Raw genomic sequence first — 15,483 nt, 5'->3', positions numbered from 1 at the left:
GGAAAGATTGTGCAGGGCTCAAGGGGTAGAATTTTTTTCAGCCTGGTCTGTACTTGTTAACAGGAGAGACTGCTTCTACAGGGATGGGATACACTTAAATAGAAAGGGTGCAAGAATGTTTGCTGATGCTATCGAGGCAATGTTAGGTGGGTCGGAAAACTGCTAGATTGGGGGGATACAAGGACTAATAGATTAACAGTAGCCACTGGCAGAGGTGAAAGTGATTCTTGCACTGCTTCTATTGGAATGAGCCGCAGCCTGGAAAATAAGATGCAGGATATTTCAGAGACTGCTGGGAATCATTGGGGTACAAGTAAACACATGGGTTGTGTTAGGGTAGCTAAGAAAAAGAACAGGTGCATGTATACTTGTGTGTACACCAATGCTAGGAGTTTAGTAAATAAATTTGATGAATTTGAGGTATTGCTCAAAACATCAAAGGCAGATATTGTGGGGATTTCAGAGACGTGGTGTCACACAGATATAAGAAATGCAGAACTGGAATTTGGGGAGTACAACGTCTACAGAAAGGATAGACAGGATAGGAAGGGAGGAGGGGTTATGCTATTAGTTAAAAAACACATAAAATCCAAGGAAGTGAAGCCAGTCGACATCGCTGGACAGTGCAGTGTCGAGTCAGTTTGGTGTGACATAAGCATTGGGAGATCAAAATTGAGAGTAGGAGTGTGCTATAGGCCTAATGACTCTGATGAGTATAATAAGAAACTGTTCGGAGAAATAGAGTGGGCCAGTAAATCAGAGAGTCTTATAATGGGGGATTTTAATTTCCCAGATATTGACTGGAATTTGGGGGCTGGTCACTCACACAGTAGCAAGGCTTTTGTGGATTTATTGGATGATTGTTTTCTACATCAGCATGTTCGGGAGGCAACTAGAGGGAGTAATACTCTTGATTTGATTATCAGTAGTGATTCTTCATGCATTAAGAATCTGCAGATAAATGAACCACTTGGTGGCAGTGATCACAGTGTGCTGAAGTGGGAGTTACTCAAAGAGGTAACTACCATTAGGGGTAAAGGGAAGGGGTATTGCTTTCGTAAAGGCGACTACAATGGACTGAGACAGTATTTAAATTCTATACAGTGGGATCAACTGATGATATTGCCAACAGCAAATTCAAAATGGGAAGCATTCAAAGAACTTATCGTGGAAGCTACTAGGCTTTACATACCAACTAAGAAATATTGTTCAAGGTTTAGGCCTAAATGGTTGTCAGATGAACTAATGAGGCATATGGCAGAGAAGAAAAATGCATGGGATACATACAAATTAACACGTGACACGGACGCCTATGATAGATACAAGTTGATCTGTAACCAAGTTACAAAGGAGGTTAGGCAGGCGAAGGCAGATTACGAGAGATCCTTGGCAAGGGATGCGAAGAAAAACAGCAAAGAGTTCTTTACTTATGTAAACTCTAGAAGGAAGGGGATGAATCAGATTGGTCCACTTGAGATCGATGGGTCAACTGTTGATGACCCTGCTCGGGTAGCTAACAAACTAAATGAATATTTTGCATCGACATTCACACATGAGGAGTTATTCAGCGAGGGGAATGCCAGAGGTGTATTCAATTCTAGCAGTAAGCTAGAGAATCTTGTAATAACTGAGAGCAAAGTGGAGGAGAAATTGTTGAAGATAAACACAAGAAAGGCACCTGGGGTGGATGGGATCTATCCAGTTATATTAAAGGAGGCAGCAAAGGAGGTAAGCAAACCCTTAGCCATAATTATGAGAGCTTCCTTGGACTCAGGGGAGGTACCCATTGACTGGAGATGTGCAAATGTGACCCCAATTCACAAAGGGGGATCAAAGGCTGACACAAGTAATTATAGACCTGTGAGTTTAACTTCTGTTCCCGGAAAATTAATGGAGGCACTGGTGAAAGAAGCACTGCAGGATCATCTAGACAAGACTTCAGTTATAGCTAGGACACAGCATGGTTTTGTTAAGGGGAAGTCTTGCCTGACCAATTTGATTGGATACTATGATGCAGTCACAAAAGAACTGGATGCAGGGAATAACTTTGATATTATATACTTGGATCTTAGAAAGGCTTTTGATACTGTTGCACATGGAAGACTGCTGCACAAATTGGAGCAGTGTGGCATTGGAGGCAAGTTGCTGCTATGGATAAAGGGGTGGTTGAGGGGGAGAAGACAGAGAGTGGTAATCAATGGACACTGCTCATCGTGGACTAATGTTATTAGTGGAGTCCCTCAGGGTTCAGTATTGGGGCCTTTATTGTTTTCTGTATTTATAAATGATATTGATGATGGTATATCAGGCTTAATGTCCAAGTTTGCAGACGATACGAAGGTTGGCAGGGTTGTCAAGGACACTACTGACACTATGCTGCTGCAACAGGATTTGGAAAGGTTGAGCAGATGGGCTTCGAGGTGGCAAATGAAGTTTAACATTGACAAATGTAAAGTACTACATATGGGAAACAGCAACCCCAGAGCAGCGTATCAACTCTGTGGTACTACACTGACAGTGGTAGAGAATGAAAGGGACCTGGGGGTGGTGGTGCAGGCAGATATGAAGTTCTCTGAGCAGTGCAGACGAGCTGCAAGAGTAGCTCATGGTGTATTGTCAATGATATATAGGAATTTTTCTAGCAGGGATAAGGAGGTGATTATTCCCTTGTATAAGGCAATGGTCAGGCCACACCTAGAGTACTGTATACAGGCCTGGAGGCCTCATTTCAGGAAGGATGTAGAGCTGCTGGAACGAGTACAGAGAAGGGCAACTAGATTGGTGAATGGGACAAAGGGGTTCTCTTACGAAGAAAGGCTTAAGTTTTGCAAATTACAGTGTCTGGAAACTAGGCACCAGCGGGGTGATCTGATAGAGGTGTACAAAGCCTTGAATGGTTTGAGCATGCTCAATGCTGATGGGATTCTTCCTCTAGCTCAGAAAAATCACCTGAGAGGGCATAAATTCAAATTGAGGAAAGACAGATGTAGGATAGATGTGCGGAAATTTGCCTTTAGCCAGCGGGTGGTTGGTGGGTGGAACAGACTTCCATCCCTTGTCGTGGAAGTTGATAGCCTAAATAAGTTTAAGGCTCAGCTGGACAGGTATTTCGAACGAACAGAGGGGTGAAGTGGAAGTGGTTATCTTTATTTATTTATGTTACTTTTTTTTTTTTTTTTTTTTTGGCTGATGCTGCATAAGCTTGCTTTCTTGCATCAAATGCCTCTACTAATGCTAATGCTAATGCTAATACTGTATCAGATTGTAGAATCTAACAGAATGCTGGAATATTCAGCTTAATAATATCTTCAGAGAATCAAAAGATCTGGATCTGTTGTGGACTACTTTCATCCTTTCTTGTGATGATTACTTTGAGCAATGGGGTAAAGGTGGTATAGCAAATATTTCTGCTCATACACAAAAGTATCCTTACTTTATTAAGATCTATACTGATGGGTTCAAAGTCGGACAATAAAGTGGGTGCAGCTGCTGTCTTCGATAATACAACTGTTTCATTTTAACTTCTGGCTGAATGCAGCAGTTATACTACTGAGCTCCATGCCATTAGGCTTTCCCTGAAAAATATCTAACTCCTATCAATAAATAAATGCATAATATACAGTGGGGTAACAAGAGCAAATCTGACCCCAATGCAAACACAGGTCATGGGCCTGCTGACCTTCCCTGTTAACCCAATCCTAAAAAAGTGAAGAGGAAAAAAAAAAAAAAAAAAAGCTCAACATATTACCAATTATTTCTGAAAAATACCAGACATATTGGTACTTTTTCCAAACAAAGAAATATAATACTGGGAGGATGGCAATTCTACCAACAACTGTTTGCTTTCTTTTTACTTTATTATTATTATATTTTTATTAATGGGTATTAATGAAGCAAGAGTAAAGCGAAATTGGTATATTGATAATAATATATTTAATAACAATCACAACTTAATACAATACACTAAGTGCTTCTAAATGTAAGCTATGCATTTAAACACAAAAGCAAATGATGTACAAAAAAAATAGTTAAGTAGCAAGTGTGCAAATTGAATAAATTTTATTAACACATTACATAACACAAAGCAACTTACCATATATGGCAACATATAAATTGACTTCTATTTTTTTTGCTTTGAAAATTTGTGTTTAGAACTTCTTTCGACAAGCTTTCATGCTAGCGAAATCATCAATTAGCTAAGACCCATCCATATTTTCTGCCTTCTCTGCTTAAAAGGTCTAAGCCAGACAGTCATTTTTGACTCATGGTATTTCTTAAATAATTTGTTATTAACTTCAGCTTTGAAAACAATCATTCCTTTGTTGCCACAGTTATCAGAATTGTCAAAAAAGAATTAGTAATGAACACACTTCAGTGTAATTTGTGCTCATATCATAATACTGCACCAATGCTAGTTCAACCAAATCTCTTAATGCATTAATTTTCACTATTTCCTTTCGGAGCATTTTGATGAAAAGTAATAATTGAGGAGATAAAGATTCGGATAAATCATTTGAATATTGATTCTATATGCAAGTGCGTTTTGCGTGATTTCTTCATCTGTCATGTTCAGTAATATCTTCAGTGTTAAAAATGAAAATAAGTTCCCAATAGTTTTCAAACCCTTGAATCTGTGTTTTAATTGACTGGTTACAATGTTAATTATTCTATAAAATACTATAAATTTTCAACTTGGTGATCTATAAGTTCGTGGTAAGATTTTTTTTATTATTCATTTTCTTTCATTTTTAAAATCAGTTTGAGTACCATCCCATTTTTTTGCGACAATAGTTGCTTCCTTCAAAATAATTTTGAATTCATTTTGTAGTTGTTTTACTGCGAAAAAATACATTTCTAAATGTGTTGCTGCCTGAGCAATATCTAAATCCTTTCTTTGTAGAAATTTTGACTTCAAATTTATATTTGAAAGAACCTTTTCCATTATTACAGTAATAACAACAAATTCAAAATGTTCCATATATTTTTTATTCTGATTATTTGTTTTTCATCTTTTTTTTGTAGTATCCGAAATGATTTTGTTTAAAAATTTCAGAATATCCGTGTATGGTTGCTTTATTGCTATTAATGATGAAATAAGACCAGCCCACCATGTATGGTTTAGCTTTTCTAAAGTAAAGTCTAATTCACCACAATATGAAGATAGCAAGTGCCAACGATTGATGCTATGTCCAAAAAACACATTGATGCTTTGTACAACTGAAAAATACTTTGACACATCTAGGATACCATTAACTGCATCATTCACCACTAAGTTTATGTTATGAGCCACACAATGAACATATAATGCATTTGATTGCATTTTTGCATTTCTTTTATGTGGGTTTTTCCCCACAGAATAAACCCCACTCAGAGTGTTAGCCCCATCATATCCTTGGCCTCTGACATTTAGAAAGATCCAAATCATTTGATTGCAGTGATTGTAAATTGTCATTGTTATACCTGCAGCAGTTTGATTGGTTAGATGAATGAAGCCAAGAAAATATTCCAATTTTTAATCCTGTAGGTTTATTTTCAGTATTACTGTTTAAAATTTTGACGTATTGACAGATAATGCTCAGCTGATGGTTTTTGAAATGTCCTGAGTTGTGTCTAATATGACAGAAAAGAAAGGAGAAGCTTTTATTTCCATTATTAATTGCTTTTTTTAAATGCAAATTCAAACATTCTATCAACTCATTTTGTATTTTAGGACTTGGATATTTTGATGTTCCAAATGGCAAATTTAACACTTGTCTCATAGTTTCGTCAATAAAAAATTTATATCAGACAAAAAGATTCCATTGTGTATGTATCTTTCAAATTATCTTGATGACCTCAAAATGCGATTGAATTTTTTGATAATATTACAGTTATTTTGATAAGCCGTTCCAAAACTTTATGCCAAAAATTACATTCTTTTTGGTTTTTTTATTTAAACATTTGTTTGCCATCCATAATTCCTTGACATACCAAACCTCTGTATCTTGCCTCGTGGTCTTTAATTTTATTGGATAAATTTTACCAATCCTTTATTCCTTTTATCCATCCAGAATTCTGCTTACTTGATCAAGTAAGGATAGAGTGTACTTTATTCCCCAAGCAGGTTTTTGGGGAATAAAGTACACTCTATCAAATTTTGGGGAATAACACAACCAAAATCTGTTCATTTTAAAATCCAATTTGTTTATTGTTTTGTTTTCAGAAAAATTATAACAATGGTGTATAAAAAATTAAAGGCCGAGATTTCCTGCCTGTTTCTTATCAAATTTGTATGTCACTCACTCCAACTAGTAGCGTTCCATGCTGTCGATGAGTGTCTGCCACAAAAATAATAGCTTTCTGAAAACAACCTGTTCCTGTGATTTTTTGGGAATGGGCCATTAGGTCTACAAGGTCGACGATGTATGATAAATCTCTTCATATCCATTGTTATTATGTCTGGATAATTAGTGATGTCACTTGGATATTGTTCACTAACTAAATTTTCTAATATGTCTAGTTCATCGGTGTTTTTACATCAATCTCTGTAGTTTGTGCTGGAAAAGATGATACTGATGCTGTTATTTCTGTTGGTGTTATAAGAGCTCACACTGCTCCCGGGGAAGAAAGAGGACAACTTCAGAATTTTCTTTGTTTGTTTGTTGTTTGTTATTTGGTTTTTAGGAGCATTAGCAACTAAGGCCATATTGCTCTGAGAATTTTCTTTAATTCTTTTTCTAGTGCTTCTGCAGACTCTCTTTTCCTCTTCCTTTTAGCATAATTGCTTAGTGTGCTTGTATTTTTCTTTTCCATGCTAAAAAGAAATAAGGCAACAGACGAATTAGTAAAAATTTTCTTACATCTTTTGTTTTCAACTTACTTGTTATAGAACAACAAACTTTATAAAATAACTGCACTTTATGATTTAACACTGATCAAATGAGAGACTCCATCATTCATTAAACTATAAAGCTTCTTATATTTAGCCTGTTGAACAGGTGAGTGTGAGAATGATAAGAAAATCTAATTTTTGTGGCAGACACTCATCGACAGCAAGGAACGCCACTAGTTGGAGTGAGTGACATACACAGTTGATAAGAAACAGGCAGGAAATCTCGGCCTTTAATTTCTTATACATCATTGTTAATAGCAACCAATACAGATGCATTGTCAGTGAAACTCTAATCCATATTTCTTAGCAATGTTTTCAAAGATTCACATGTTTCTTCTGCAATGCATTCATTGAGTTCAATTATGTCAAGAAAAGTTATCTCAAATCGATTCTTGAAATTTTAATAGTACCGTATTACAATTCTGAACATTTTTCTAACACTAATGTCATTACTTTCATTGATAATTAAACTGAAGTTTCTATTTCCTAAATAAGATTTTAAATCATTCATGAAATGTGGTGCTATAGCATTTCACTTCAATATATTATTGAAGTACAATTCTTCTTTGCAGTTTGAAGTCCTTACATTCCCTGCTGTCTGAAAAATGAAATTTACAAAGGTTACTCAAATGATCAACTACCCTTAATGAACAAGGCACAACTATGAAAAATGCTGTACATTTTTATAACACTAATGTCATTACTTTCATTGATAATTAAACTGAAGTATCTATTTCCTAAATAAGATTTTAAATCATTCATGAAATGTGGTGCTACAGCATTTCACTTCAATATATTATTGAAGTACAATTCTTCTTTGCAGTTTGAAGTCCTTACATTCCCTGCTGTCTGAAAAATGAAATTTACAAAGGTTACTCAAATGATCAACTACCCTTAATGAACAAGGCACAACTATGAAAAATGCTGTGCTACTTTCTGCCTTTGCACCTTCTGTATCGCCAATGGCTCATCAGTTTTCTTGTGCTTTGTTTTGTATTACAATGCCTTTCAGTATCACTTAATTTGGCTGTCAGCATGCATTTACAAAAAAATTTTAAATAATCACCATCTAATTCGCAGAGCCAATTCTTATATTCTGCATCTTTAAGCCACTAATCGTGAAAGTGTTGAATATATTTTTTACACACTATAGTTTAATATGAAAATTCAGAAGCAAAAAAAAAAAAAAAAATAGTTACCTACTCAAAGTAATTAAATCATCACAAATGGAAAAGGACAAGTTTTCAGAAACACTCTGTTAAACCAATTCAGAACAGTGGTTTGCATGCAGATGCAATTTAATTTACTGCATCTTTGTTTTGGACAGGATACTCCAGTAATTCAAATGCAAAACCAGCATAAAGCGACCCTCTATATTAGGAAAGTTAGACTGCAGGAAGTCGAATTTCAAAAAAAGGAAGTTGAAGAGTTCTGAATGATTGGTGGAAATTCATATTATATCTTTTTCTGATCTGAAAATGATCCAGCTACAAATTTTCAATAAAAGAAATTACTCACATCAGAGTAATAAAATGACAAATAGTTCTGTCAAACTGTAACCAAATGCAAAGAATAATAAATAAAATAAATCTACAGCAATGAGTAACATATATCACAAACTAGACAATCTTTTACGATTGCTGACATCATGGACCATTCATAATTAATGAATGGTCCATCGTGTAAACTTATAAAAACTGGAATAATAAAATAATTTATTACAGAATCACTACAAAGTTGGCATTGCATTGCACACATAAAGCAAATCAATTCTTCTCTATTCAGAGGTGTGTATACATTGTTCACTGATGGCAAAAGGAAATAAAAGTGTGGGCAACAAAAATAACTTTTTGAAATTCATATTATATCTTTCTCTGATCTGTAAATGATCCAGCAACAAATTTTCAATAAAAGAAAATTACTGACATGAGAATGATAAAATTGCAAATAGTAAAAAAAATAAAAATAAATCTACAGCGATGAGACATATTAGTATCAAAACCTGACACTGCTTGATGATTGCGACGTCATGGATCATTCATAACTTGTGAATGGTCCATCATGTAAACCAATGAAAACTGGAATAACAAATTTACTTACATCTTCAGCCTTTCTATCACAAGTTAGTAAAGAATGGTTGTAATGATAATGGTTCACAGTGTTTTCCTTGCTCTGAGAATAATAATACATGGTGCTTGATAACAGCTGCAGGACTTTCTTTCTCTTTCAATAAAACAAATGAAAATCTCTGTGACTGGCTAAATTTTTTTGTTTTGTTTCCCACTCTCATTTCCCAAGTTACTCCTTCAAGTAACTTGGCAACAAATTTTCCCACCACAAACGAAAACAGAACAGATACACATAAAAGGGTTATAAAGTATATTATTCATGACCAGCAACAAAGTCTAGATCTGTTGAAACAAAGCAATAGACAAGGGTAGAATGTTGTTGTGAAAATAGCAAATGAACCTCAAAACCATAAATTTAATGAAACTGCATGCTTTGCAGTGACTAAAGTAGACGCTTTACTCTACCTGGTCATCGTTTAGTCTGCTCCCTGAACCACAGGATAAACACTAATTACAGGAAGGGCTCCTCCAAATGCACTGGTCAGTTTCAGAATATCACACGCAAGGATCAATTTAGATGTGTCTCTGGTTAGCATAGTAATAACTCATTTGTAGTTTTTTGTTTCGGTTAAAAAAAAAAAAGCCGAATCTAGCTCAAAAGGTGCAGAAACAACAAAACTGGCCATATCTAGACTGTTACGTGACAAATTTGTGTATTGTAAAGTAAAACATATTATCCTCTGACAACAATCAGCGTATGCACACATTCACCAGCATTAAATATTCAGCAAAACCAGTGCCAAATATTTATATTTGGCACTGGTTTTGCTGAATATTTCATGACTATCTTTTATTTACTTAATATTTCTAGAAGCGTGGCATCAGTCTAAACAATACTCGGGCAGCCAGTCACTGGGTTGATAAGAATGTGTTACATTTAATTCTTTAAAAAAAATTGCTCGTTTATTAATGAAATTTGTTAATTGTCTTGAGAAATGAATCCATTTTCCAAATTTCATGGTCCCCTTCAAGCTTGGGCTCCAATGCAGCTGCATTGGCATAGTTACACCACTGATAATATATGCTGACTTACAGAGTGCTCTTTTAGCTTTGAAAAGCACTTCCTCACCTTACAATCCTTTATTAAAGCTCATAAAACATCATTAGCTGATACGTCTTCGTGAGCATGAGCAAATGTTATCTTCTCTTGGATTCCAGGAAATGAATGTGAAGATTATTATTATTATTATTATTATTTAGCCATATGGTGCAAGGAAGCCTGAGGCTTATGCTGCACCAACCAAAAAAAAAATTCCCAAGTTACCCTGAGAGAGAGAAAGAAGTAGAAGGGAATCACCATGAAGAGAAGAATGGTGATATCCAGCTCAGGACCCTGGGTGTGCCAAGCCCATACTCACCAGATGTGATGATGCAAAGCATCCCTCCAGCATAGCCTCAACAAATGATCTAGTCCCATATCCTGATTATAATCATATATTTTTTTTCATTTTTTGTCTAATCATTTTTTGTCTATAAACAAAAAATATAGGGAGAAAATGCATGGAACAATGGACACTTCTATGGAAAATGCAAACAAATAACATGCTGTTTCAACTAAAACCTGAACCACAAGTATGGACATCTAGCCTCTATAAAAATAGAAAAGAAGTAATCCTAGCCAGAACCCAAATAGGTAATACTCACCTCACACACATCTTTCTCCTTAGAGGAAATTATCCTCCGCAGTGTACACAGTGCTCGCAACCACTTAAGAAAAGCATATGCTCATTGAATGTAGCTTATTCAAATATGGGCCAACATGCTTCTTCCAGTTTCCTTTCAGATCTGCAAGAAGCTTTTTCTCTCATAGGTAAAGAAGCAAATTTCTCTGAATTCTTTCTCTATTTAAAACAAATTCAAATGTTTGCCCATTTCTAACTGCTCCCCAGGCAGTTTTCATATCTAACCTCAATTAATTTGGGAGGCGCAATATGGCCTAAGTAGCACTTGTGTTAGAAACTACCATAATAATAATAACAACATGTGATGATCCTTTTAAAACACCCAGAACTGCCAGCACCAAACCTCTCCAGATCTTCACAGATCTCTTTCCTTGCAGCCATCATCTCTTGTGTGAGCAGCTTAGGCATACACTGAGAATAGATTTTTCTGTACCCCAGTCTGTTGATGATGGTCAAAATACTTCCCTTTGGCATTTTCACAGCATCCACCACTTGTCTAATATTTATGCTCTCATCATTTCGAATGAACTGGTCAATGAGTTCTTCATTTTCACTGTGACAGACAATGGTCTTCCAGCTCTTAGTTTGTCCTTGATATTGAAATCACCTTCCTGAAACCATTGGAGCCACCTCTGGATGTCACTTAGATCAGTTGTCTGGTCCCCATACACTGCCAGGAGTTTTTGATGGATAGATGTGGCTGACTGAGCACCCGATTTGAACAGGAACTCCATCATACCATTGCCAGAAATGACAGTCACTTTTGTCCATCCATATCTTCAGATCTAGAAACAGCATAACAATGATATTAGGCATGTGTGTGTGTTAATGGGGAATTGGTAGAACAACAAGTGCACATCATATATTCCTCCCTCTTCCTTATGAATGTGTGTGCATGAGTAATTGTGAATTACTTATTGAGTTGCCCTTGTATTTTATCAAAGAGAGAGGAAGAACTAAAAATATTTATAAACAGATGATGGTATATGAAGTGAGTCCTTTTTAGGCAGCTTTTCAAATGAGGCAAATTACTGTTTTCCATTTATTTTCCCATATCTGTTAGATATATGTATAGAGTAAAATCTTGTGTTTTTCTCCCATTGTTCACATATTGTGTATACAAATATAATCATACATTTTATATAAATAATGCACACATAATCTTTCTTTTTATTCTGTGTCTTAGTGGCCCAACAGAGAATTTTTGCCAGACATAATTAGAGATGGCAATAGCATTTCTAATTAGTTATTGTGCAACATGCACTATATTTGGATTAAAATGGCAGAACAGTACAAGGAGTCAAAGCTTACATAGCATTTATTGTTTAAAAAAATAGTTTCCCTGGTTTCATAATTTATCTACTGTTCTTCTTCTAAAACCATGTCCGGCTGTCTCATTCTACAAGGCTGGGTAGTAGCTTGTTCCTAAAGCTCACAACTCTTTAACTAAAAGCAAATTTCTTTATATCTAGTCTACACTTATGTTTCTTTAATTTCGGTTTGTTTCCTCTTGTTTGTGATGCCTCAGAAAGAGAGAATATATTCCCCCTCCCACTATTAAGTTTGCTGAGCCCTTTTAATAATTTAAACAGCTCAATCAGATTCCCTTGTAGACCAGGTATCTGGTTGAATCTTTAGTATCAGTAATAGCAGCATTAATGGTGGCAACTGATAGAAGGAAGGAAGCTTATACAGATAAAAAAAAAAACTTCCCACATCACCTGTTTATCCCTTCTAATAATTTGTTTATTTCTAACTAAAATTGCCTTTTGGATTTTTCTTTTTTTTTCTTTTTTGCAGTCTGAGGATATGCATGACAATTCAGAGGTGGATTTGCTCTTCTGCAGAAAAGAGTGTATTACATAGGTATGTCCTATCCAAAGTGTAATTAGAACTATGTCTCTCCTAGATTTCTTGTTGCTTTTAATTGTGAATTTCAGATTCCTGATTTTGACTTAATCATTGTTAGACATAGTTCTAGAAGCCCAGGTCAACCCCAAGACTGCAAACCTCGAGCAGATATCAAACATTTTATAGTGACAAAGAACAGGAGCATAGAATTTTTAATTCTATATACATCTGTGGAAGTAAAAAAGACACTTAAAACGATCTAAAGACTTCCCTTTAATTCCCCATTGTCTTTCTTAATTTAGAGTAAATTAATCATACTTCCACTTTGAGATGTTTGCATGAGGCAAGGACATTTTTTCATCCAGAAGTATTCCAAGATATTGTGTAACAGAAGCATATCCAGTGGTGATGTCAGATGTTGCCCTTGACTTAATGATCCTTTAAGCAAGACCATCTTAGTTTAATTTTATAAGATCTACATTTTACATACCTCTGCCCACCTTTCTATTTTCATCACCTCCTTTTGCTCTGAGTTCTGACTGCAAATGAGAATTTCCATAAACCAATATCAGCAAATCATCTGCATATATTTTGACTTCACGGTCTTCTCACTCCTCTTGGAGAAACTCATCCATGACATATGCCCATGCAAAGGGACCAATAATTGACCCTTGCAGCACTCCTTGAGTAATGATCTTCTCCATTTCAGTATATTTTGTTCTCATAATTACCTTTCAGTGATCAAAGTAACTCCTCATTACTTGATAGAAGTTGTCTGAACAGTTCATAACTCAGTCTCCTTAAGAAGCTCTCCCAATAGAGTCTATCCAAAGTTCCCTTAAAATCCACAAAGATCCCCAAAGCATACTTGTGTAAATACTCTTGCACACTGTTGACCACATGTGCCATTGCATGCTGCCAATCTGCCCTTCTTGAAACCAAACTGCCCGGACTAACTCAAATGTGTTTCCTGATAACATCTATTAAATCTTTTTATGAGAACCTCTCAAAACTTTTTCCAAACACAACAGAAGCAAATGAGCTGTCTCCTTGACATAAGCAGTTATCCTTACAGTATACTCTTAAATTGAAATCCCCACCAGATCATCCCTTGTGGCCATCAGTTTTTAAGGGAAATCTTGGCAACATCTATTTGACTGCTATCCAATCCTTTGGTATTCAAATCCAAGGGCTGTTAAGTGATCTCAATATGACAGTAGACAATGTTGCCCAATCACCTTGGGCAATTCTCCACACCCTGTCATGCTCAGCTTTCAACTTCTCTCAAAATCTGGAGGGACTACCACACCATCTATTTACCACAAGTTCTTTGCAGCACATTCAGAAAAACATTGATTTCTAGTCAATCTACACAGATGATCTGAAGTCAGAATCATCAGTGGGATCACTGCTGTCCTTCTATACAGAACATTGTATCTTTGTTTCCTCTGTCTAGTTGATACCTGGGGTTTTATCTCACATCCACCATGCTTCATTGTGATGTACACAACACAGCTATGTCAGTCGTGTTGTGCAGCTGGCCACTTAGATATTAGGGATAGGCAACACAAAGAAGTCTTCCCTAGTTCCCATCCACTGCCATGAGGAGGCAGGCTACTACTGTAATTTTTGATTAACTGCCCCTCAGTCCATCCAAGGCTGAAAGGAGGGCTAGCCATAAGAATGTAGAAGAGAATATATTGGTGAGCTAGCATGCTGGGGTAAGAGAGCCGATTTGTAGAACAGAAAGAGAGTAGGAAGCATTCACCAAACAAACAACAGAAGAAGAATAGAAAAAGATCAAAGTATGAAGTAAAGCTGTCCATTTGTCAGTGTGGGACAGACCACAACTAAGCAGAATAAATGGACTATAGGAATACCAGACCAGTGGCAGGAAGAAAAGTCTTGCTCCTGGAGGGGACCAGACGTCAAAACAGATTATCGCACAATGTACACGTAATTTCTTCATTGACCACAAAATCAACATCAGCAAGAATAAAGTATAGAGCTAAGAGTTAACAGAAATCCTATCCCTCTGAAAACCAGGGGTCAGTTAGGGAAACTCTGCACAAGAGAACAACCCTGGTATCAAGAGATATCTGCTTGCGGGTCCAAGTGTCTGTAGATCAGTGCATACCAACCCTAAAGATCTAAGCATCCATAATGATCCCAAACCTGGTCAGGCTAGGAGTCAGCAATTGAAGGTCCAGAGAGTGTTGCATCTGGGGAAAGGTTCAAGGAGGGGAAGGATATCCACAAAACAACCTGCAGGTGAAGCATGACACAGAAAGAAGTGGGTGTATCTTGAAAGAAAGAGATTCGTGACTAACTGGTTGTGGTTAGTTCCTGAAGCTTCATCCAAGACATTAGAAAGGATACTGCCCTTCTTGTTTACTGTTAGTTTGTGCTCTTCACCAATAGGGATGGGGGTGAGAATAGCTCACAGATTACCCATCTTATGTTCTAATATGGTGGGCAGTGAAACAAATTATATGTCCAATCCCTGATGGCATTGTTGGTGCAAGCTGTGTCAGAGATTCCAAGCTAATGAAGTAAACATATTTTGAAGTTTATTGGGACAACCCAGTAATAATGCAGCAGCAAAGGATGCATAAGTATATGTGAAAGTTGGAGTGAAGATGTAAAAGTTACACAAGATGCCAAAAGCTGGAAGGAAAAGGATAGCAGAAATATGAGCAAATAGAATAGTAGCAGTAATAGAGGTATGTGATACAAGAAAGGAAGCGTATGAGCTTATGTAGCATCAGCCAAAAAAAAAAAAAAAAAAAAAAAAAAACAATTTCACACAACCATTCCCTCTAAAAGTTTGTCCAGTTCTTCCTTGAATTTATTTAAGCTATCAACTTCCACAACAGATGGAAATTTGTTCCAGCAATTAACCACCCGCTGTCTAAAGGCAAATTTCCACACATCTGTTCTACAACTGTCT

At 36.2% G+C, this 15,483-nt stretch overlaps 1 protein-coding gene across 1 annotated transcript in view; it reads left to right on the top strand.

The window, feature by feature from the left end:
- LOC150083272 (sodium channel protein para-like) overlaps positions 1-15,483 on the top strand; it is a 1,345,866-nt gene that overhangs the window by 1,162,881 nt on the left and 167,502 nt on the right. The window lies entirely within an intron of this gene.

The sequence above is a fragment of the Mastigoproctus giganteus genome, chromosome 7, assembly GCF_048544385.1.
Source record: "Mastigoproctus giganteus isolate SK-2022 chromosome 7, ASM4854438v1, whole genome shotgun sequence".
In the NCBI taxonomy this organism is placed as follows: Eukaryota; Metazoa; Arthropoda; class Arachnida; order Uropygi; family Thelyphonidae; genus Mastigoproctus; species Mastigoproctus giganteus.
Note: the sequence above shows the minus strand (reverse complement) of the source record. Positions and strands in the feature narration are given on the sequence as shown.